We start from the raw sequence: 24,177 nt of genomic DNA, 5'->3' as shown, positions 1-24,177 counted from the left end.
TCCTGTAGGGAGCAAAGACGGAACCTCGAGGGCTCTACGGTCATCTGCTGAGGACTACTAATATCCCGACAGGCCTCTTTGCTTTCCCTGCTTCACGTCTGATTACTTGGCACGCCGGAGGGCGGGGCGGTAAGTAACACCGTGCAGCGTCTCTTCGATCAGAGACAAGCCCCGCACAAGAAGCCTTGCGTGCGTGCAGGATTAGGAGAGCAGAGTTCCGATAGCACAGAGGTGAGGAAAGGTGCGCCCACCCCAACTGAGCCCCAGGGTCGCCAGGGTATCGCTCGCTTGCAGGTGGGCCGCTCGCCTCTGGTGCGCTGGGACGCGGCGTTTCCTGCTGGACAGAGCTGCCCCTCTGGCAGAAAGCGGCTTTGGGTCTCTTGTGGCCTGCCTTCAGGCTGTCACCTGAACCAGGCGTTATGTTTTTTTTTAAATCTCTCGCCAGCAGCTGTTGACTGGCTGCTTTCACTCCCGCAACCCCGATGCCACATGCAGAGGGATACAGCAGGCCCCGGGGCTTGCTCCAGGGGACCACCCCCCCCCACCCCCCCACCCCCCCCCCGCCGTTTGCAGGTCTCTGTGCTGCTTCTCCTCTCTAGATAATGGGGTTGGGGGGGCAGGGACAGAAGCGACCACCCGAGTTGTCTGTTCTTTGCACTTGACTGCTGTAAACGCTCCAGCCGCTCGGGTGCTTTTTGGAACGGAGGCGATGAAGATGACGGCCCGGGCTGCGAGTGGGGAAGGGGCAGGGCAATGTAAGCCCTGTGCCCCCAGTAAGTAGTTGCCGCCTGTGGCTGGTCTCTACTGGGCTGAGCTGTCAGTCATCCCTCATCCAGCTGCTGCTCAGAAGAGGATCGTTACGGGGATGCGGATGCTGCTGCCCGGTGACCGAAGGTGGGAACTGGCGTTGGGGAGGGGCGCATGCGCGGTGGCGTGTGTCGGTGGGTTCCAGCTGTTGCCGGGCAACCGAGACGCGGTGCAGCAGCTCGACAGCTGCGCATGTGTGGCGGCGCGTTGACGGCGCTCGCCGCTGTTGCCGGGCAACCAAAGCACGACACGGCGCATCGGCAAGGGCGCATGCGCGGCGGCGCGCTTTACGGCGCTCCCGCTGTTGCCAAGCAACCAAAACCCGTTACGGCAGCTCGGCAAGGGCGCATGCGCGCTGCGCCTTTTACGGCGCTGGCCGCTGTTGCCCGGCAACCAAAGCGCGACACGGGGCCTCCCCAACAGCGCATGCGCGACGGCGCGGTTTACGGCGCCCCTTCTGTTGCTCGGCAACCAAACCGCTTTACGGCAGCTCGGCAAGGGCGCATGCGCGCTGCGCCTTTTACGGCGCTGGCCGCTGTTGCCCGGCAACCAAAGCGCGACACGGCGCCTCGGCAATGGCGCATGCGCGGCGGCCCGGTTTACGGCGCTCCTGCTGTTGCTCGGCAACCAAAACGCGTTACGGCAGCTGGGCAAATGCGCATGCGCGCTGCGCCTTTTACGGCACTGCCCGCTGTTGCCTGGCAACCAAAGCGCGACACGGCGCCTCGGCAACCGCGCATGCGCCCTGGCGGCGCGGTTTACGGCGCTCCTGCTGTCGCCTGGCAACCAAAACGCGGCCCTGGCGTTCGGGAGCCGCGCATGCGCGCTGGTGCCTTTTGACGCCCTCCTGCTGTTGCCTAGCAACCAAAACGCGGTTCAGCAGCTCGGAGCCGCGCATGCGCCGTGGCGGCGCGTTTCGCCAGCGCTCTCTTCCGCCACCTATTGAACAGACTTCGGTACTGCAGCTGGGCTGCCGCCCATGCGCGCTGGCGCCTTGTGCCAAGCGCTCGCCGCTGCCGCCTCGCGGCCAATGTTCGGTACTGCAGCTCGGAGGCTGCGAGGGCGCGGGGCTGCCGCTGTCCTGCACGTGCCGTCCGACGGTAACGGCAGTGCGGCACCGGCGGGAGGCGCCGCCGCGCTCCTTGCTTCCTCCCGGTGACGAAACGCCGCCGGCAAGGAAAGCTTGCACGGGCTCTCTGCCTGGCCTCCCTCTCCTCGCGGCGCGGGAGCACAAAGGCACAGGCGGGGCGCTGACCGGCTGCGGGCAGGCGCTGCTGCGGCTGAAGCTAGAGAGGCCACAGAAAGGTAGAGAAGAAGAAATGGAAGGCTGGCCGGCCAGCAGCTGCCCCCAGCTGCAGGCAAGAGAGAGCCTGCCTCTCCGCGCGTGGAAGGATCCCTCTTCGTAGTCCGCAGCAGGTCAGACCGCCGAGCTGCACCGCAGGGTCCGTACCCAGCACCGACGGTGCGGTACGGCCACGTAGCGTGCGAGCGAGCGAGGCTCCGTGCCTAGGAGGCCTCGTCCTGCAAGACCTATGAGACGCGTGTTCTCCTAGGGGGAGGACGGCCGCGCCGCCGGAGTTACAGAAGAGGAGGGGAGCGGGAGAGGAGCAGAAAGAAGCGTCTGAACTGGCAAATTCTCCTGGCAGTGCCAAGAACAAGAGCTGTGGCGAGCCCCGGGCCCTCGGGGCCCTGTCTCCCCTCTTCCGCGTTCTGGTCCCTCCCTGCCCCTCCCCTGGTCCCCCCTCTTTCCCACACCGCTGCCTTTTTTTTTTTTTTTTTTTTTCCTTTCCTCCCTTGTACCCCCGATACTGAAAAGCCGGTCGAAGAAACTCCCCAAGACTCGTTTTGGAGTTTTAGAAAGCAGGCATTCTTCATTGCAGCGCTGGATACACAGCGGATAGTTGCACCTAGCGTGCATGCCACAGCTTTAGCACAAACAAGTTATACAGAATAACTAATTGCATGTTAATCAGATTAGTATACGTATACGTAAAAACGATGGCAACCGATTATCGTAGTACTGCCTACATCCGATCACGCGCAATGAAGGATCCATTTGAGACGAAGGGCTGCTTTTGCAACCAGCGACCCATTTGAAGTTCTTGCTGGCTGTCCCTGAAGTCTTTATTCTTGTCCTTGTTCTTTGATCTTGAAGCTTAACGCAGTTTCAATCACATGTGGTCAGTTTCAGCATTGTTCTCATCTACCGTACAGGAACATCTAGTCATAAGAGCAAAGAACTGCAAAACTTAGGAGTACCTACCTCTGCTAGTTAATTGCTTGGCTATACTTTTGTCTATTGTTCCAATTGTAGTGTTAGTATAAGATTTCTAATAATTATTTACCAAATCTCACTTTTGCAGTCACCTAGCAGCAAACCGGTTTCCACAGCTGGTACAAAATATTAAAACCATCCCAATATTTAGACGTGCCATACAGAATGTATGGAAATAGGCTATCAGAGGTGTCCGAGGGGCAGAGGGAGCGCCGGGGGGCGCCCCGAGACCCGGAGCAGACTCGCTGGCAGGACTCGATAGGCACGCGACTGACTGAATAAACGCTGGCCGCCCGTCCCCTTTGCCCTCCGGGCTGCGTTTGCGCTCCCTTTGCACGAGGCGAGGGGCCGTGAGGGAGCCCAGGGGAGGAGGAGGGGAGGCGCTGGGGGGGGTCGGGCCGTGCCCCCCCCCCCCCCACCCCGTTCCTGCTGGGCTCCAGCTGTTGCAAATATTCTGGTAAAGAAATCAAAATTTAATCCCATAGAAGAGTTAGGTTTGATTAAGAAGTAAAATTGTGAAGCATAACGTATAGGATCGTTAAGTTTGAAACGTAGCCATAGAAACTTTAGGAACTGTGTTCGCGTGACTCTAGGAACCTTAATATTGTTAAAGTTTGAAATAGCTAACCCTAGAAACCTCACCAGGAAGTTACGGGTTTTTCTACGTTCTGTTTCAGGAAACTAAGGAAACGGTCGTGGACACCAGTTTGCTGCTTGGAAACCCCCTTACCCTTCCCATCTCGATTTGAGTATCGAAGATTCCAGTCAGCAGAGCTAAGTGTAACTGACCAATGATTGTTTTTAAGTAAGAATATTGATAAGGTTATATAATCAAAGGACCGATCATTATAAAGGTTAAATTTAAGAACGAGCAGAGTATGCATTTTTACGGAAGGAGCTTAGGTAACAATGACCTGACAAGAAAAGTCTGTAAAAACTGATGGATTTTGATACTAAGCGGGACACGCCTTTGGAGGAGCGATCCCCCGTGTCCCCAGCGCTGCGATAAACAAAGTGCCTGCTTCTTAACTTCACGTTGGTGTTAAGGAGTTTTATTCCGGATTTCGGTAACGGTTTTGGTGACCCAGATGGGACCTTGCGAGTGAGACTGGACGAGATCGAGCGTCGATCGAACTCCGGCCGGCACCGAGGTGTTCTCGGGGAGAACCATCACCCTCGACTCGCAAAGCTCCTCGCAGCGTTCCCTGGAAAAAAGGTAAGGCGCTGCTTCTTTGGAATTTGTTTGGAAAGCCCGCCCGTGAGGCGCGGCGAAAGCTTCGCAGGGTTGGGGCTTGGAGGGTACCCGTCTGCAGCGGAAGCCTAGGCGTCTGCCTGTAAGTCATATTGCTGGGTTGGACTTTGTGTATTATTTGGGACAATTGTCATTTGCATTTCTTTGGTATTTGGTATTTGAATGTATATAAGTATAATGGCATTAGCAAAATTGTTTAAGAATAAGAGTGCAGGAAACAGAACTGCTGATGAAAAGTTACCAAAAACATCACCGTTGGGACGTTTATTGGCACATTGGGGTGAATTGCAGGAAAAATGGTAAACAAACAGAACTTTGAGTTACAATACTATATTGCAGTTACTGTTGTTTTGTAGGAGAGAGAGTAAATGGAATAAAGCGCCATATGTAGATTTGTTCTTTTTAAGTGAACGTATCTGACGGGGACCGGAGGCGAGTCTCCCAGCACAACCTCTGGTTACAGCTAAACTGGGAGAACAGAAAATTGAATTTGAATTGACACTAGGGTCACCTTTTCAGTTTTAAATACCTTAGAGGGAGAGTTAAGTTTTGAAGAAATTGGTGGTGTCGGTGCAACAAGTGAACGAGCAACTAGACCCTTCTTTAAATCTTTAACAATGAAATTAGGAAAGCAACGGGTCACTCAGCAGTTTTTTTATGTGCCAAATTCTCCTAAAATCCTGTTAAGGAGAGATCTATTGGAGAACTTAGAGGCAGAAATTAAATTTAAAAGTGGAGAGATTAAAACTTTAATTCCAGAAACTAAACGTATCGAAGCAGTGGCTTTGTTGTTTAACAGGACGGTTACCGACAGCAGAAGATTATACCAGTCAAAGTATAATGCTGTAATTCCAATCATCTGGACTGGGAAGTTCCTGGTAAATCCAAAAAGCAGAACCTGTGAGAGTTGATTTAAAGCCAGGATCGAATCCGGTAAGAATTAAACGATACCCCCTAAAACCGGAAAGTCGGAAAGGGTTAGTAATGCTAATACAAAAATTTTTAAGATACAAATTGTTAATAGAATGTGAATCCAGATATAACACCCCGATCTTGCCTGTTAAAAGGCTAATGAAAAAGATGATAGATGAGTTCAAGACCTCCTCAGAGCAATAAATCAAATAGTACAAGATATTCATCCGGTAGTAGCAAATCCTTATACTTTGTTAACAACCCTAACGGAGAAACAAGAATGGTTCACAGTGTTAGACGGAAAAGATGCCTTTTTCCGTATTCCCTTGGATCCCAATAGTCAAGAGGTTTTTGCTTTGGAATGGGAAAATCCTGAGACTGGGAGAAAAACACCATATACGTGGACAGGCTTGCCTCAAGGCTTTAAGAATAGTCTTACCGTGTTTGGAAATCAATTGGCACGAGAATTAGGGATTTGGAAGAAAGAAAATAATCAAGAAATCTTGCTGAAATATGTGGATGATCTGTTAATTGTAGCTGAGACGGAAGAACAATGCACAAAGTCAACTATTAACTTTTTGAACTGTTGGGGAATCAGTGGATATCGAGTGTCAAAAGAAAAAAACCAAATAACCCAGAAAGAAGAAACTTATTTGAGTTTTAAAATCCTAAAAGGACAGAGACAATTGGGAACTGAGAGAAAAGAGGCAGTTTGTCGTCTCCCCGAACCTAAGACTAAAAAAATGAATGACGAGCATTTCCGGGAATGGTTGAGTGGTGTCACCTGTAGATTATAAATTGTGGCTTGCTGGCCCGACCTTTATAGGAGCAGCTCAAAACCTCAAACAACGGATTGGACCGATGCCGAGAAAGCTACTTTCCAAGAATGGAAACAGGCTGTAATAGGGGTGCCAGCCCTAGGCCTGCCAGATCTCACAAAGACACTTGAACTTTTTGCTCATGAAAGAAGAGGTGTAGCTCTGGGTAGCCTGGCCCAATATTTAGGGCCAAGTGGGCGAGCTGCGGCCTACTTCTCGAAGCGATTAGGTAATGTGAGTCTGGGATGATCTGGTCGTCCGAGAGCCGTCGCTGCAACTGTGCTACTGATCCAGGAAGCTCGTAAGTTCACCTGAGGACAAAGGATTAGAGGACAAAGGATTACTGTACGTTTCCCGTATGATAACTGTTGTGCTAAAACAGAAAGGGGGGCATTGGTTATCCCCTAGCAGAATGCTGAAATACCAAGTGGCGTTGCTGGAACAAGATGATGTTTACCTAAAAACTACTACCACCGTTAACCCTGTTGCATTTTCAACAACTGATCAAGTTAAAGGAGAACTGGAACGTGACTGCTTGCAGACAATCGAAAGAGTTTACTCCAGCTGACTGGATCTCTGAGATGTGCCGCTAGAAGAAACAGATTGGGAACTATATGCCGACGGAAGCGGTTCCATCTGTGAAGGAAAACGTTTATCAAGATAGACAATAACTACCGAGGAGGTAATTGCGTTGCCAACTTTGCCTTCGACGATATCTGCCCAAAAGGCTGAATTGATAGCTCTTATTCGAGCTCTGGAACTAAGTCAAGGAAAGCGAGTCAACACTTGGACAGACTCAAAAGTATGCTTCTGGAGTAGTACGTGCACATGGAGCGATACGGAGAGAAAGAGGACCGTTATCTGCACAAGGAACCACCACTCGGCACGCAGAACAAATACCGAAATTGTTAGAAACCGTTCCAAAACCAACAGCAGTCACGATAATGCACTGTAAAGCACATCAGTTAGGTAAGACCGGTCCTAACGCAGGTAACCGACTGGCTGATAAAGCTGCTAAAGAGGCTGCGGAAAAAGGCATCCTAGCACTAGTTCCAGAGAAAAGTACAAAATTGCCTAAAGAAACTCCGAATTATAACGAAAAAGATGAAGAATTAATTATTAGATTGCAGGCTAACAAAATGGAACAGGATAGGCTGTAACACCGACAGGTCAAATAATAGTCCCACCCACAATAATAAGAGAAGTTGGCCGAGCTGAACATCACAAAGTATATTGGGGAACAGAAAGTGAAATATGACAAAGATTGTTTAAACAATTAGAAGCGGATGTGAAATTTATATATAAAAATATCCCCGAATCAGTAGTAAGATCATCTTTGGGATTATGAAATAAGGAAATTTTTTAGGAGAATATTAGCAAATTGATTGTATAGAATTGCCTTGAAAAGAAGGATATATCCTAGTTTTAGTTGATATCTTTACTGGGTGGCCCGAGGCTTTCCCTTGTCGCACCAACAAAGCAAGGGAAGTACTCAAAGTCTTGCTCAAAGAGATAATACCAAAATATGGGGTGCCTGTAGGAATGTCATCTGACAATGGCCCTCATTTTATAGCAAAGATTGTGAGACAAGTTGAGCAAAGTATTATCTATAGATTGAGACTATCACTCACACCCCATATAGACCACAAGCAAGTGGGGGGGCAGGGGGAGGGGGGGGGGGAGAGGGAGAGAGCGAGAGAGAGAGAGAGAATGAACTATACCCTTAAGCAACAGTCGAGTAAAATTTGTCAGGAAACCTCACTCCTCACATGGGTTAAAGCATTACCCATGGCTCTATTAAGAATCAGAGTATAGCCAGAAGAGAAAGAAAATTTAAGTCATTATGAAATGTTGTATGAAAGACCGTATCAAGAGTCCTATGTTCTGAGTATCTTGAGTCCCTTTGGAGATATGTTTTTAAAAGGTGTTATGATTTCTTTAAGCAATTCTTTTCAAGAACTTTGTCAGTATGTCTCCACAGCTGGACCCTTAGAACTGGACGTAGCAGCGCATCCCTTCCGACCAGGAGATTGAATATATATAAAATCACTGAGAAGTGGAAAGGACCGTATCGAGTCATTTTAACAACCCTTATAGCAGTAAAGGTCTGGGAGAAGAACCTTGGCTTCATTATTCAAGAATAAAGAAAGCACCAACAAGAAACCGGAAGTCTAAAGAAACTGGCCCTTTAAAACTGAAAATCTATAAGTAAGTTTCACGTTATCTGTTTGGGAAAACAGCTGTGTAAAGTTGATAATATTGGGGTTGCTATTAGGAATATTGTCGAGGGCAATAATCTTTTTGTGTGTTTAGAGGGCGTATGCATTTTTTTTGAGGGGTTCTAAACATGAGATAAACAAAATGAAACAATTATTGTTTGAGCTATTAATCTTGAGATTAACCGTTTTTGTAATTTGGATTAAAAAAAAAAATAATCTAGTTTTGTAACTGATTCAAAGTTTTGTAAAGACACAAAATTTAACCTCAGTAACAGCCTGCCTTCCGATTCCAAAGTCAGATGAAAATCTAGTTCCGTGGGGAATACTGACATTGAATTTAACCAAAACTTGAGAAAAGATGCAGAACAATGAGAATCATTTTAGCAAATTAAATGGGATGGATTTAAAAGGCAATTATTTTTTTTAAATTTGAAAGAAGGAATTATAGCGTTGTGAATTATAACGTTACCAAACCATCCACCTCATGGACAAAAGAATTCATTTAATCGCCCTTCGGGAGAAAGTTGTACAAGCACCCCTTGGGGCTGTCAGTTGCCAAAACCGTAGAGACAAGTGCAAAAAGGAACTTGGGATCATATTGAAACTATAAAACGATGTCTAGAATTTACTGGAGTTCCAGGATCCTTTTTCGAGCCACCCAGAGTCGGGACCATCTATGGAAATTTAGACTGGTTTAGACAACCAGAGAAAAATCACAGATCCTAAACAGAGCTGAATGAAGGCTTATACTTGCAGCTCTTCTGACCCCAAACTCCAAAGACTTTCTCTAGTAGCTAAAGCTCTAAGATGGGGATGTATTTGCAGAAAGCATAATAATATTTGACATGATCTTTGGTCCCCTCTTCGGGACCAAACGGAAAAAATTTCGCTTGGAGTTGACTGTATTAAAGGACAGGTGAAAAGTTCAGGCTTAACTGCTTGGGTGACTAGTGATGATATATGATCCACTCACCTTTTCATGAAGGAGAAAGGCAACTCGTGGACTTTAGACTTAATAACTCTATCCTCTCTCTGGAAGAAATCTCCCTTGTGGCCTCGCTGGTGGACCTGGGTAAATGGAAAAGATGATACCTGGCAATGGCCAAGTCTTAGAACTAAAATAAGAGGGGTATTAAAATCTGTATTTTGACCCCAGTTAACAGCTCTTCCCAATCAGCTGACTCTTGACATCTTTCATTCAATCAAGGAAGTGCCTGCTGCTTAAGTTCACATTGGTGTTGAGGAGTTTTGTTCCGGATTTGGGTACCACAGCTGCGGGCCGGGGCTGGAGGAGCCGCAGGTGCGGGCAGTGAGGCTGATGGGGACGGCCGCTCCCTGGCCAGGGGGGGCTGCCGGGGGAGGGGCCGGGGCGGGGCCGGTGGGAGCCCAGGCAGGAGCGGAGCGGAGCGGAGCGGCGGCCGGGGTGCGGCTGCCCCTCGGGAGAAGGTGAGCGGGGCCGGGCGCCCCTCGGACCGCGAACGTCGGAGGCGGGGGTGGCCCGGGGGGGGGTGGGGGCCGCCTGTGCCGAGGCCGGGGGCCCTGGGGGCTCACAGGGCGGCTGGGAGCACGTGCGCGCGGGGGGGTGTCACCGGACCCCGTGGCGGGGCTGCGCAGTCGGCCGGCGGGTTCCGGGGAAAGCCCCGAGGGGGACGGCGGGGTCCGTGTCGGACGCACGGAGCGGTGGCGGGGCCGCGCCGTGCCGTGCCGAAGCGGCGGCGGCGGGCGCTGCCCGGAGCCGGAGCCGGGCGGGGGGTGCCGCGCCGTGCCGGAGCCGGGCGGCGAAAGCGCGCCGGAGCTGCCCGGAGCGGCGCTGGGGGCTCGGCGGAACTGCGGCTGCGCTGGCGTGGGCGGAAACGGAAGCGGCGTCCCCTCGGGGCCAGGCAGCAGGGCAGGCTGCCTCCCGGGGCATGCCGGGAGCTGTAGTTTTCGCGGACTCGGCGGCCGGGCGGCAGCGTGGCTCTCGGGCGCGGCGTAGTCCTCGCTGCCGCCGCGGCCCCCGGAGTCCGACCAGGTCAGACGCAGGAGCGTTACCGGTTTCGCGTGGTTTTCCGCGGGCTTCCCGCCGCGCCCGCTCCCCGACCAGCCGTGCGGACGCGCCTCCCGGGCGCATGCGCCGTCCTGCGCGTGGGGCAGCCCGGCGTTCGCTCGCTGCTCTGACCCCTCCGGCGCATGCGCGGTCCCTGGGAGCAGCGTGGTGGTGCGCAGGGCGGGGGTCTCAGCGGCAGCGGGCGAGCGCCGGGACCGCGGGTGAGGCGAGCGATCCCCTCCGGCGGGGGCGGTGGCAGTGGCGGGGGGTGCCTCCTGTCCGCTGGCCGCCCAGGGCTGGCGGGACGGGAAGCTGCGAAGCGGCCGCCGCGGCAGGCTCCCGGTCCGCCGGAGGCGAGCCGGGCCGGGGCAGCGCCGGGCAGTTCCCCGAGAGCCGATAGAAGGGAAGAGGGGACGGAGGCGGGCACCCCCCAGGCGCGGCCAGCGGGCGCCTCCCCGAGTCGCCGGAGCTCCCCCGGCGCCTTCGCTCGGCCCGTGCGGCTGCCCCCAGCTCCAGCCCCTCCCCTGAAGCCTGCGCTGTAGCCACAGGCAGCCCCCGGGCCCTGTCGTGAGGGCAGCAAGCTGGCCCTGCGATGTTCTCGAGTCTCCCTGAACGTGGGTGCCGTTAGCAGCGGCGCGGGGAACGAGCGGCGTCTGCGGAAGCCCCTGCGGAAGGAGGGGCTCCGGCCAGGGTCGAGCTACGGTAATAACGGTCGCTGCTGCCTCTTTCCCTCTCCCAGAGGCCACGCTGTGAGTGCGGTTGTCCGTTCGTCCCCGGGGATGCCGTTGACTGCAGCAGCCTCAGGCTTGCGTGGGCTGTCTCTGCCTGGCCTCCCTCTCCTCACGGCGCGGGAGCACAGAGGGACAGGCGGAGCGCTTACTGGCTGTGGACGGGAGCTGCTGAAGCTGGAGAGGCCACAGAAAGGTAAAGAAGAAGAAACGGCAGGCCATCTGGCTGGCAGCTGCCTCCCGCTGCAGGCAAGAGAGAGCCTGCCTCTCTGGGTGTGGGAGGATCCCGCCTCGTAGTCCACAGCAGGTCAGACCGCCAGGGTCTGTATGCATGACCAGCAGCGCGGTACGGCCACATAGTGAGCGAGCGAGCGAGGCTACGTGTCTAGGAGGCCTCATCTCGTAAGAGCTGCGAGGCGCTCGCGTGTTCCGTTATGTGGAGGACAGCCAAGCGACTGGAGTTACAGAAGAGCAAGGGAGGAGAGAAGGAGAAAGAAGCGTCTGAACTGGCAAGGTCTCCTGGCAGCTCCAAGAGCGAGAGCTGTGGTGCGTCCTGGGCCCTCGGGGCCCTGTCGCTCCTCTTGTGCCTCCCGGTCCCTCCCTCCCCCTCTCCTGACCGCCTCGCTTTCTCATGCTGCTGTGACGTTTGTTTTTTTGTTTGTTTGTTTGTTTATTTTGCTTCCCTGTGCCTCCTCTCTTCTGTCTATTCTCTTGTCCTGCTCCCTCTTCCTCCCCCCCTTCCTCTCTCTCTCTCTCATTCGACTGCCCCCCTTTCTTTTTCTCTCTGCGTTCTTGTCCTGCTCCCTCTCCCTCTCCCCCCGCCCCATCCCCGTCTTTGTCCTGCAGCCAGTCGCTGTTTTTTCCTTTTCCATCTCCTTGTCCTGATCTGCATCCGCCTCTTTCCCCGCCTCCCAATTTCTCTGGCCTGTTGCCCTGGCGTTCTTTTCCTCTCTGCGCCTGTACGTGCCGCTCTGTGTCCCTGCCTTCCTATCTCTCTTCTTCCTACTTTCTGTTTCTATCCCTTTGTCTTGCTCGCTGTTGCTGTTTATTTTTGTCATTCTGGATCTCACTGTCCCCGTCCTCCTTCCTGTTCATCTCTTACTCTCTGTGACCCTTTGTGCTGCTTCCTGCCCCTTTTTTATTCACCCTCCCTCTCTCTGCAGGGCTCCTGATACCTCTCTTTCTAAGTTTCCCAACCCCCTGTGCTTCTCACGGTCTCTGTCTCTGTCAGTCTCTCTCTCTCTGTCAGTCTCTCTCTCTCTGTCAGTCTCTCTCTCTCTCTCGTTCTCATTGTTCTTGTCTGTCGCGCTGTCTTGCTTCCTGTCCCGTCGTTTCTCGCTGTATCCCTTTGTCCCGCTCCCTGCGGGACATTCGTATTCCTCTCTGTCCTGAGGACCGTCCCAGTTTTTTATCTCCGTCCTGCCGCTGTCCTGAGTTTTCCTTCTCTGCCATGTTCCCTGTCCCTCTTTCTGTCTCTTTTCCTCTGTCCCTGCTGCTTATTTCTCCATCTCTGTCCAGACCCCTGTCCCTTCCCCCCCCGCCCCGCCTTGCTGTTCCTCTGCCTTGCTTTCTTTCGCTGCCTTTTCTGTCTGTCTTTCTCTGCCCCATTCCCTCTCCCGCCCTTTCTAACTGTGTCCGCCTGTCCAGCTAGCTGTCGCTTCTTTCTTTTTTCTGTTCCTCAGTACTTTTTTCTTTTTCCGTCTCTCTCTCCCGCTGCCCATCGCAGTTGGTTTTTTCCCCTCCGATGCTGGCCTGCTCTTTGTCCCTTTTGTCTCTCTGTGTCCTTCTGTCATGCTCCCGGTGTCTATTTAATCCCTTCATCTCTGTCCTGCAGCCCGTCGCTATTTTTTTTTTCCTCTTCCGTCCCTTTGTCCTGCTCTCCGTCCTTGTCTCTCTTTCCCTTGGTTCTGCCTCCCGTCCTTTTTTCCTTTCTTGCTCCATCTCTCTGTCCTGCTCCCTATCCCTCGCGCGCTCTCTCTGTTTCTGTGTCCTTCTCCTTGCCTTTCCCCACGGTCTCTGTCTTGTACCCTCTTTGGTTTTCTTGTTTTCTGGGTGGCTGGGCCCGGCTACCCGCGGGGGTGCTTCGGCTGGGGGTTTGGGGTGGGGGCCTGGCCGTGCCGGTGATGGCGGGGAAATAAAGCCTGAAACGGCAATCGTGAAGCGACGCCCTGCCTGTGCTGGGGCTGCCCCGCAGAGGCGTGGGGCCGGGCCCTCCGCAGGTCCCGAGCACTCCCCGAAACTACGTGTGGGGCCCCGGGGGTGCAGGGCTGTGGGGTGGCTTACGCTCGGCGTCGCCCGTGGGCACTGCAGGGTCAGAAATGGAGAACAAGTTTTCTGTTCCTGGGGCTTGACAACAGGCTCGCGTGGCTGATGTGGGGGCTCGGAAACAGACCGAGCTGCGCGGCTTTGGGCCCAGAAACAGAGGTCCGGCCCTGCGTGTTTGGGCCTTGAGAACGGGCTCAGCAGCCGGGTTTTTTGGCTCCCAAACGGGCCCCGAGTCAGCTGGTGCGGGGTCCAAAAGCGGGAGCCGGCTTGGCTGGTTTTGCAGGCGGGTGGGAGGGTGTTGGGGGCTACGGGGGGAAGCGGGGGGCGGGCAGGGTGCGTGGACCCTCCCCGGAGATGGGGGTCTGGTTGTGTCGGACGCCGAAGTTTGGGAGTCCGGCACGCAGCAGGCCGAACTCAACATCTGTGATGGTCTGTGGGGGGGAAAGGCGCTTTTCAGACCCCACGTGCCCTCTTTGAGTCCAGCTCTTCTTTCTGCGCTGCTCAGAATAGTTGTTAAGTAATTAATCGCGCAAACTAACGAATATTTATTCGGCGTGCAACTCTGATGTTTAATCCCAATGCTCCAGTTTTGACAGCAGTTGATATACAACCTTATGGAAAGCCCAGACCGTTGCACGTAGCTGGAGCTTGTAAGGAGAAGCAGCTGAAATCAGCCGGAGCTTCAGTGCGGAGCTGGGGCTTCAACGAGCCAGAACTGTAGCAAGCGGGAGCTGGAACGAGGCGGGGTGTCCGCTGTCTGGAGCGTGCATTAGCCAGAGGCAAAAGTACCTGCGGCTGTAAGGAGCAGGAGGCGCGATTAGCTGGAGCGTCTTTTCGCTGGAGCGTCCGTCGGCCGGACTGCGCTCCCAGCACGGCGGAAGAGCGGCCGGGCGCGGGCAGGGCTGTCCGCAGCGAGCCGCTCCGAGCAGCAGGGAGGTGAGTTGTCCTTCTGCCAGCGGGGAGCCCGGCCTCTTCCCTCGGGCATGCAATCCACGCCGCGCTCCTCTCTCTGCGTGGAGGGTCTCTCCCGGTCCGTTCCCGCGGGCAGAAGCGAGGTGGGGGTCCCCCGTCTCTCCTGGGGCAGCCCCCCCTGCGAGGGGGCGCGGGCGAGGTGTCGTCGTCCCCTCGGTACCGGGCAAAGGGGAGAGAAACCGGCCGGCGGGAGCTCCTGGGGTGCAGAGCCCTTCCGGCAGAATCCTCCCCTGTCTTTTCACCGATGGCTGGGTGTGACAAGCAGGTTCATTTCTTTGTCTCCTCTTCTCCCAGCGTAACCTTCCGCGTCACACGAAGAAAATCCTGCGTGGTCAGTTCCGCTTGCTGCTCAGGTAATCGCACGTATCGGGCTGGGGGAGCGGAGAGAAACACTTGCGAGTTCGAGGGCGCTACAGATGCTCCACGTTAAACCCACAGAGAAGGCAAATTTGCTGCTAGTGCAGAAAGGGTGATGGAAAAATTGCTGTTCACAGATCGTGCCCTGTTCCTGAACTGGTCCCTTGATGTGTTTTTGTTTCAGGGGAAAGAATGAAATTTCCTGTCTGGTAAATTCAGAGCTGCCTGTTAGCTTCTTCAGGGTCGAGTGTTTCTCTTCTCTCTGTTCGTACTGATTTGATGGGCAAGCTGGAAATAGCCTTTTACTTTTTTATGTATAACTGAATTTTTAGGAATATGTGGTGTCCCCGTAGTTCATTTTTGAGCACCTAGATGCCAGTAGAAATGTAATGAGCGAAACATGATGGGAACTGGTACTTAAACTTGATTTTTATTTGGGGTTTTTTTTTTTCCTTCCCCATTAAGAGTGTTGATGGCATGTTGTCCCGTGGGACAATCCCCATTCCGTTCAGCGGAGTCTTCAGTCTAGGACTTTTAAGTGGAAAAAATTTGTCCTTCCAAAAAGGGACTAGTCATTCCTAGGACCGAGGCATAGACTTGGAGAGTCGCTTAAGTACGTGATCGGAATTAAAGCCAACTTTCAGTTGATGTTGCTGCTGTTGGTCTTTGCTTTCATTGATTTCTCCACCACTCCCTCGTGGTTGGGAGCTCTGAATCGTAATGTTTTTCGGTCTCTAACACATTTCCACCCCCACCCCCCAAAAAAAGGAGAGGCAGTGTCTAAAAGTTAATTAGTTTCCTCACAAATGCGTGAGTAAATAAAATTTGAGTTATGATGATTAAAACCGTATAAATGACACCAGTCTTGCAGATCTCGATTATTTCGGAACAGGCATTCATCACACGCAGAAGTCGTCAGGGTACGCATCACCGGCGCTTCATGCTCTGACAAGACAAAATGCTGAGGCAGGGATGAGCTCTGCAAGAAGAAGAAAGAAAAAAAAAAAAAAAGGCGGCTACAGGGTCACGGTTTTGTTTTGTTGTTGTTTGATTTTAGAGAGTGCAATATTGACTGGTGCCAGCCTGCAGAGCTCTTGTGCTGCCTGACCTCTCCTTCTCTTTCGTGGCTGTAATTGTCGTTTGGATAATTGTAGAAGAGCAATTAAGTTACTTGCCTCTGTGAATGTGCTGGTAATACCAGGAAGGCAAATGCTTGAACCAGTAGTGAATAACTTGGCGACGAGTAGAATTTCTGAAGGAAGAACAGCAGCAGCAACAGGAAGCAAATAGCAAGTGACCAGAAACTTGCGTGTGTCAAAGGCATCAAAGCTTTCTTGCCGAACGTTGTTTGGCAATATGTTCCAAATGGCTTTTTTCGGTAAACGTAAATTTTCAGGAAGTTCAGGGCTGTGTGTGGCAAAACGTGTCCCTCTGCGTACACGTCCTGCTACGTAAATAGCATGGGTCAGTGGCAAGTCCAGTGGCAGGGCTGCCGTGCCCTACTCTCGACGTTGCCGTGGTAGTGTTGCGGTATTTAGACCTTCACGGACGGGCCGAGGAATGGAAGGAGAATGCCCGTTTTCTGTAAGGGCTCAGAATGCCGACCCTTTTCTCTGCCTGCCGCTCCCCTGTGCGTGAGATGAAGCTGTTTTATTTTTCTCCCTTGTTCCTGGTCTAAATATTTCTGGAGCTGTTGCTGCTGTGGGTTTGCAGTTGGTGTTACTGCGTTTTTGTAGCGTTCTAGCGATGGGTCGTTTCTGCTGTGGCGAAGCGTCGAGATACGGTTTTCGGTTTAAAGCGTCAGAAACTACGTTCACGGAACCGGTAACTCACGGCGTAGGGGAAACCGATCTGGCGCGTGCAGCTGTGCTCGCAGGGCTGCTCGGTGGCTCCTCATCAAAACGGCAGGGTGTGTGCGTGGACATCCGTAGGGTTGCGCTCTGGGTCCGAGAGCGTTAACGTATTTTTGCTGTTGGAAGATGGAATGGAGCGTGTGCCTGTTAAATCTCAGGGCGGTCAAAAGCTAGGAGGGACCCTGAGCGGGTTTGGTGGCACAACTGCGGTTTTAAAAGATCTTGACCGTTTGGAGCAACGGCCTGGAAAAAATGATTCCTTTTTTGCAACGAGGCAGTTCACAAGGACAGATGTGTTGCTGTGCTCTTTAGCAAAACTACTCAACTTGCGACGTATAGGGTGATGAAGCCTCGGCTATACTAAGGCTTGAGAAAATGTATGTAGGTCTCTATGTCTGTCACCTGCGTATATCTAGGAAAGTGAGTTCTAGTGAAAGTAAAGTTGCCAATGAGTCAAAAAAGAAAGGAAAAAAAAAAAGGCACAGTTGTCTGAAAAAATGCAAAAGCTCTAGTGGCCTGTGTCAACAACTGTACCGAAGATGACGCAAAAATACTTTTTCCTCCGCTCAGTCGTACTGTCTTCGCAAACCTTCACAAAAAAAAAAAAAGGCAGCTTTGGATTCCTACCCAGCTTTGTGCTAATGTTTTTTCTTCTTCTCTCAGCTGGATGTCAGCTGGCACTGTTTCGCCGTGGTTGCCCTTTCTTCTGCCGTGACGGTACGAGACAGATGGAAAGATTCCGTAGTGGCCTGCAAGTACAAGGTACGCCTACGACGTGTGTCTGCATTTTTCCAAAGGTACTTGCGGTATGGACTTTAACGTTGAGAGTGTGCCAACTCTCCTTCTACTTTTTTTTACATGAAATATTTTAACACAAATACTAAAAATAAGTTCTGTTCCGGAGCATGTTACACCTATACAAAGTTTACTTCCCTCAGTTTATTTTCTCTTCCTGAAAGCATAATCTTCTGTTGCTGTGTGCTTGCTAGTAAATGATACTGTGAAAATAATTTTGTACTAAAAGAGGGAAGAAACTGTTCGTAAGAGTTCAGCTGTTCAGAAGAAACAGACTTTGTTTTCACGATAAAAGCTTTATGCTTTTACAGTCAATGATTTTTTTTTTTTTTTTTTAAATATCTTATAGTAGTACTCAAAAACGTTACGGAGATAATTAGCATCTGTACTAAAAGCAATCAAGGTCAAAGAAGAGACGTGGACAAGACAGGACAAACGGGCGTCGCACCTGTGTGTTGTCCAGGCTTTCCCAGGAAGCATTAGCAGCCTTGTAACTAGTGACAGTGAGTCCTGAGGTGTTTTTGATGAGTTACTGCTTCAGTAATGTATTTTTTCCTTTAACCTACAGTGTGTAATTTTGACTTCAGTTGGAAAGAGATTTTCCAGAATGGAAGTCTTTCTCTCTCAAAGAAATTTTGTTTTATGAACTTCCCATCAGAGTGGATCTTCAGAGGTGATCGACTTGACAGTAGAAGTCATCAGTAACGAGACTTTTCACTCTCTTTAAAAAAAGAAAAAAAAAAAAAGTCAATTTCCTTCCAAAGACCCAAGCGCAGCCCATCTTCCTAAAGTTGATGGCATCACTGGTCTTTGGTTTCTCAGTTGTAACAGTCGAGATAACATGAAAACGTGTTGCTCTGCATGCTTCGGTACTGCCAAAAGCATTAGGGAATCCGCCAGTCCTTTTTGGTAGTCTGAGGTATTGCAGCACTGGGGATTTTACAAATTGACTTGCATTGTTTAAACTGTAACTGCCAAATAGCTGTAGTATATGATGTTAGGTGTACGTAAGCAGTTAGGTATTTTTCTAAATGTTTAAAAAGAGAGGCAACTGAATGTTATGGGGATTTTTTCCTGATGTTTTGACGGAGTGCTCTGAAGTACTTTCTTTCTGTCTGGCTTTCAATGGTGTGTTTCCCTGGCAGTTCAGTAGCACCTCTCTTGGGCAGCTCAGCTGGCCAGGTGTCCCTCCGCGTTCTGTAACACGCACAAAAACCCCTAGTTGCGTTATAACTGTGTACTTTGGAGAGAGATAATTCAATGGTATGAATTCAGAGCTGTGCAAGTTAAGGTAATGGAAAAGGAAAAATCAAATACTTTTACAGTATAAGTATTTTTATTGGACGTGTATAAACATGGGCACACCTTTTTAGTGTAAAGTGAATTATTGAGATTTATTCTTTATTTTTCATTTTGCTCTTTGGAGTTTTCCACTTCACTTTCGGCTTTATTCACCAAACAAGCAAGATGCAAAGCGGCAGCAGCAGGAGCGCAAGGGCTGTAGCTGTTGCGGTGGATCCGTAAGCGTAGATTCTGATTGCGTACGACCTCGTCCCGCAGCCTCCCAGGGTTATCTCCCTGCAGCAGTGCTGTAAGGAAGGGAGGAGACGTTTTCCAGCACCGGCAAGAGTGTTTACTTGTATGCTAAGAAGGTGTTCAAAATGGTATCGATTAGCCTAAATGCTGATTTTAAGTGTTCAGATAGCTCTTAACTTTTAAAGGAGGTGGTGTATTTCGAGCTGACCTGTTTACCTGGAATCCTGCTTTAGCTCAGCGACTCTTCTTGTGCACCCCCAGCCTCTGCTGGCAGGGCGGTATGAGAAGCTGGAAGGTCCTTGACTTAGTATAAACACTGCTTAGCAACAACTACAGCATCGGTGTGTTGTCAACATTATTCTCATCCTAAATCCAAAATGGCCCTGTACCAGCTACTCAGAAGAAAATGAACTTTATTCCAGCCGAAACCAGGACAACCCCAAACCCTCTGATTCTGGGGCTGCAACGGAAAAAACCAAACGACTTTGGGACTCCTGGGAAAGCCAAATCCGCCTGGATTTGTGCAGCTGGAAAGCAAAAAACCCACCCCATTTTCATGCACAAACCCACAACCAAAAGATCACCCCCTTTTATGTTGTGGAAAAGCACTGAAACACACCCCAAACTGAGTATTTTGAAAAAGCAAAAAACTCCCCCGTTAGGGGAAGATTGGGGATGAAGCACAAGCAGTTTGAGGGGCGTTGCTGGGGGTCCTCCCAGTGTGGATGATCTGGTGTGGATGCTCTGTTGCAGGTTATCCCAGGTGAGTTACCTGCTGTGGATCATCCTGGGTGGCCTCCCTGGGGTAGGTCATCCCCACCCGTGTCCCCCCATGCACCTCTGTACCCTCACCTACCCTCTCCCCGGCGTGTGTTTCTCCCCCATATATGCTCCCCGCTGCTTCAGCCCGCCCCCTTCACCCATTCGAGTTTTTAACCCACGCGAGTTGTTTCCCCCCGCATCCCCTGCTCTTCTATCTCCTGTCCCCCCACCCGGCTTCCTTTCCCTCCTCCATATTCCACACACACACACCCCCCCCCCATCATCCGTCAGGCTCCAGACCCCTGGCATGCTGCCTGCACCCCATTCTCTGTCATTTTTTTTTCTTCTTTTCCTTACAAGTTGTTGTTGTTTCTTTTAAATGATTAAACTGTTTTCGTTTCAAGCCACGAGTTTTCTCACTTTCGCCCTTCCGATTGTCTCCCCGTCCCACTGGGGGCGGGGGAGCGAGTGAGCGGTCGCGTGGGGCTTTGTTGCTGGCTGGCGTTAAACCACGACACGAGGTGAGTTGCAAGCCCTGCCTGGCTAATGCTGGAGGCTCTCTATGTTCCTCCTGCCATCTTGACGGGCCGTCCTTGTTCTTCATTGCCGCTTTATAGCGAGCGCCTCTCGCGCTGTAAGCGGCAGTAGTACTGGGGCCGCGCAGGTACTGCGTGTTGCAGGCAGCAAAGGGCAATTGTGACGCTCGCTGGCGGGAGCGGCAAGGAGTGCGGAGCCACGCTCCTGTAGGGAGCAAAGACGGAACCTCGAGGGCTCTACGGTCATCTGCTGAGGACTACTAATATCCCGACAGGCCTCTTTGCTTTCCCTGCTTCACGTCTGATTACTTGGCACGCCGGAGGGCGGGGCGGTAAGTAACACCGTGCAGCGTCTCTTCGATCAGAGACAAGCCCCGCACAAGAAGCCTTGCGTGCGTGCAGGATTAGGAGAGCAGAGTTCCGATAGCACAGAGGTGAGGAAAGGTGCGCCCACCCCAACTGAGCCCCAGGGTCGCCAGGGTATCGCTCGCTTGCAGGTGGGCCGCTCGCCTCTGGTGCGCTGGGACGCGGCGTTTCCTGCTGGACAGAGCTGCCCCTCTGGCAGAAAGCGGCTTTGGGTCTCTTGTGGCCTGCCTTCAGGCTGTCACCTGAACCAGGCGTTATGTTTTTTTTTAAATCTCTCGCCAGCAGCTGTTGACTGGCTGCTTTCACTCCCGCAACCCCGATGCCACATGCAGAGGGATACAGCAGGCCCCGGGGCTTGCTCCAGGGGACCACCCCCCCCCACCCCCCCACCCCCCCCCCGCCGTTTGCAGGTCTCTGTGCTGCTTCTCCTCTCTAGATAATGGGGTTGGGGGGGCAGGGACAGAAGCGACCACCCGAGTTGTCTGTTCTTTGCACTTGACTGCTGTAAACGCTCCAGCCGCTCGGGTGCTTTTTGGAACGGAGGCGATGAAGATGACGGCCCGGGCTGCGAGTGGGGAAGGGGCAGGGCAATGTAAGCCCTGTGCCCCCAGTAAGTAGTTGCCGCCTGTGGCTGGTCTCTACTGGGCTGAGCTGTCAGTCATCCCTCATCCAGCTGCTGCTCAGAAGAGGATCGTTACGGGGATGCGGATGCTGCTGCCCGGTGACCGAAGGTGGGAACTGGCGTTGGGGAGGGGCGCATGCGCGGTGGCGTGTGTCGGTGGGTTCCAGCTGTTGCCGGGCAACCGAGACGCGGTGCAGCAGCTCGACAGCTGCGCATGTGTGGCGGCGCGTTGACGGCGCTCGCCGCTGTTGCCGGGCAACCAAAGCACGACACGGCGCATCGGCAAGGGCGCATGCGCGGCGGCGCGCTTTACGGCGCTCCCGCTGTTGCCAAGCAACCAAAACCCGTTACGGCAGCTCGGCAAGGGCGCATGCGCGCTGCGCCTTTTACGGCGCTGGCCGCTGTTGCCCGGCAACCAAAGCGCGACACGGGGCCTCCCCAACAGCGCATGCGCGACGGCGCGGTTTACGGCGCCCCTTCTGTTGCTCGGCAACCAAACCGCTTTACGGCAGCTCGGCAAGGGCGCATGCGCGCTGCGCCTTTTACGGCGCTGGCCGCTGTTGCCCGGCAACCAAAGCGCGACACGGCGCCTCGGCAATGGCGCATGCGCGGCGGCCCGGTTTACGGCGCTCCTGCTGTTGCTCGGCAACCAAAACGCGTTACGGCAGCTGGGCAAATGCGCATGCGCGCTGCGCCTTTTACGGCACTGCCCGCTGTTGCCTGGCAACCAAAGCGCGACACGGCGCCTCGGCAACCGCGCATGCGCCCTGGCGGCGCGGTTTACGGCGCTCCTGCTGTCGCCTGGCAACCAAAACGCGGCCCTGGCGTTCGGGAGCCGCGCATGCGCGCTGGTGCCTTTTGACGCCCTCCTGCTGTTGCCTAGCAACCAAAACGCGGTTCAGCAGCTCGGAGCCGCGCATGCGCCGTGGCGGCGCGTTTCGCCAGCGCTCTCTTCCGCCACCTATTGAACAGACTTCGGTACTGCAGCTGGGCTGCCGCCCATGCGCGCTGGCGCCTTGTGCCAAGCGCTCGCCGCTGCCGCCTCGCGGCCAATGTTCGGTACTGCAGCTCGGAGGCTGCGAGGGCGCGGGGCTGCCGCTGTCCTGCACGTGCCGTCCGACGGTAACGGCAGTGCGGCACCGGCGGGAGGCGCCGCCGCGCTCCTTGCTTCCTCCCGGTGACGAAACGCCGCCGGCAAGGAAAGCTTGCACGGGCTCTCTGCCTGGCCTCCCTCTCCTCGCGGCGCGGGAGCACAAAGGCACAGGCGGGGCGCTGACCGGCTGCGGGCAGGCGCTGCTGCGGCTGAAGCTAGAGAGGCCACAGAAAGGTAGAGAAGAAGAAATGGAAGGCTGGCCGGCCAGCAGCTGCCCCCCGCTGCAGGCAAGAGAGAGCCTGCCTCTCCGCGCGTGGAAGGATCCCTCTTCGTAGTCCGCAGCAGGTCAGACCGCCGAGCTGCACCGCAGGGTCCGTACCCAGCACCGACGGTGCGGTACGGCCACGTAGCGTGCGAGCGAGCGAGGCTCCGTGCCTAGGAGGCCTCGTCCTGCAAGACCTATGAGACGCGTGTTCTCCTAGGGGGAGGACGGCCGCGCCGCCGGAGTTACAGAAGAGGAGGGGAGCGGGAGAGGAGCAGAAAGAAGCGTCTGAACTGGCAAATTCTCCTGGCAGTGCCAAGAACAAGAGCTGTGGCGAGCCCCGGGCCCTCGGGGCCCTGTCTCCCCTCTTCCGCGTTCTGGTCCCTCCCTGCCCCTCCCCTGGTCCCCCCTCTTTCCCACACCGCTGCCTTTTTTTTTTTTTTTTTTTTTCCTTTCCTCCCTTGTACCCCCGATACTGAAAAGCCGGTCGAAGAAACTCCCCAAGACTCGTTTTGGAGTTTTAGAAAGCAGGCATTCTTCATTGCAGCGCTGGATACACAGCGGATAGTTGCACCTAGCGTGCATGCCACAGCTTTAGCACAAACAAGTTATACAGAATAACTAATTGCATGTTAATCAGATTAGTATACGTATACGTAAAAACGATGGCAACCGATTATCGTAGTACTGCCTACATCCGATCACGCGCAATGAAGGATCCATTTGAGACGAAGGGCTGCTTTTGCAACCAGCGACCCATTTGAAGTTCTTGCTGGCTGTCCCTGAAGTCTTTATTCTTGTCCTTGTTCTTTGATCTTGAAGCTTAACGCAGTTTCAATCACATGTGGTCAGTTTCAGCATTGTTCTCATCTACCGTACAGGAACATCTAGTCATAAGAGCAAAGAACTGCAAAACTTAGGAGTACCTACCTCTGCTAGTTAATTGCTTGGCTATACTTTTGTCTATTGTTCCAATTGTAGTGTTAGTATAAGATTTCTAATAATTATTTACCAAATCTCACTTTTGCAGTCACCTAGCAGCAAACCGGTTTCCACAGCTGGTACAAAATATTAAAACCATCCCAATATTTAGACGTGCCATACAGAATGTATGGAAATAGGCTATCAGAGGTGTCCGAGGGGCAGAGGGAGCGCCGGGGGGCGCCCCGAGACCCGGAGCAGACTCGCTGGCAGGACTCGATAGGCACGCGACTGACTGAATAAACGCTGGCCGCCCGTCCCCTTTGCCCTCCGGGCTGCGTTTGCGCTCCCTTTGCACGAGGCGAGGGGCCGTGAGGGAGCCCAGGGGAGGAGGAGGGGAGGCGCTGGGGGGGGTCGGGCCGTGCCCCCCCCCCCCCCCCACCCCGTTCCTGCTGGGCTCCAGCTGTTGCAAATATTCTGGTAAAGAAATCAAAATTTAATCCCATAGAAGAGTTAGGTTTGATTAAGAAGTAAAATTGTGAAGCATAACGTATAGGATCGTTAAGTTTGAAACGTAGCCATAGAAACTTTAGGAACTGTGTTCGCGTGACTCTAGGAACCTTAATATTGTTAAAGTTTGAAATAGCTAACCCTAGAAACCTCACCAGGAAGTTACGGGTTTTTCTACGTTCTGTTTCAGGAAACTAAGGAAACGGTCGTGGACACCAGTTTGCTGCTTGGAAACCCCCTTACCCTTCCCATCTCGATTTGAGTATCGAAGATTCCAGTCAGCAGAGCTA

At 53.0% G+C, this 24,177-nt stretch overlaps 1 long non-coding RNA gene across 2 annotated transcripts; it reads left to right on the top strand.

The window, feature by feature from the left end:
- Positions 1-11,239: 11,239 nt before the first annotated feature.
- LOC138685616 (uncharacterized) lies at positions 11,240-19,731 on the top strand. 2 transcript variants are annotated; one of them, XR_011324916.1, is made up of 4 exons: positions 11,240-11,583; positions 14,569-14,627; positions 17,148-17,246; positions 19,569-19,731. It is a non-coding gene; the product is annotated as an uncharacterized lncRNA (long non-coding RNA). The 2 variants fall into 2 exon arrangements; XR_011324915.1 differs by lacking the exon at positions 14,569-14,627 and having other exon boundaries at positions 11,244-11,583; positions 19,569-19,723.
- Positions 19,732-24,177: the final 4,446 nt, after the last annotated feature.

Source organism: Haliaeetus albicilla, chromosome 6 (assembly GCF_947461875.1).
Source record: "Haliaeetus albicilla chromosome 6, bHalAlb1.1, whole genome shotgun sequence".
NCBI lineage: Eukaryota > Metazoa > Chordata > Aves > Accipitriformes > Accipitridae > Haliaeetus > Haliaeetus albicilla.
Note: the sequence above shows the minus strand (reverse complement) of the source record. Positions and strands in the feature narration are given on the sequence as shown.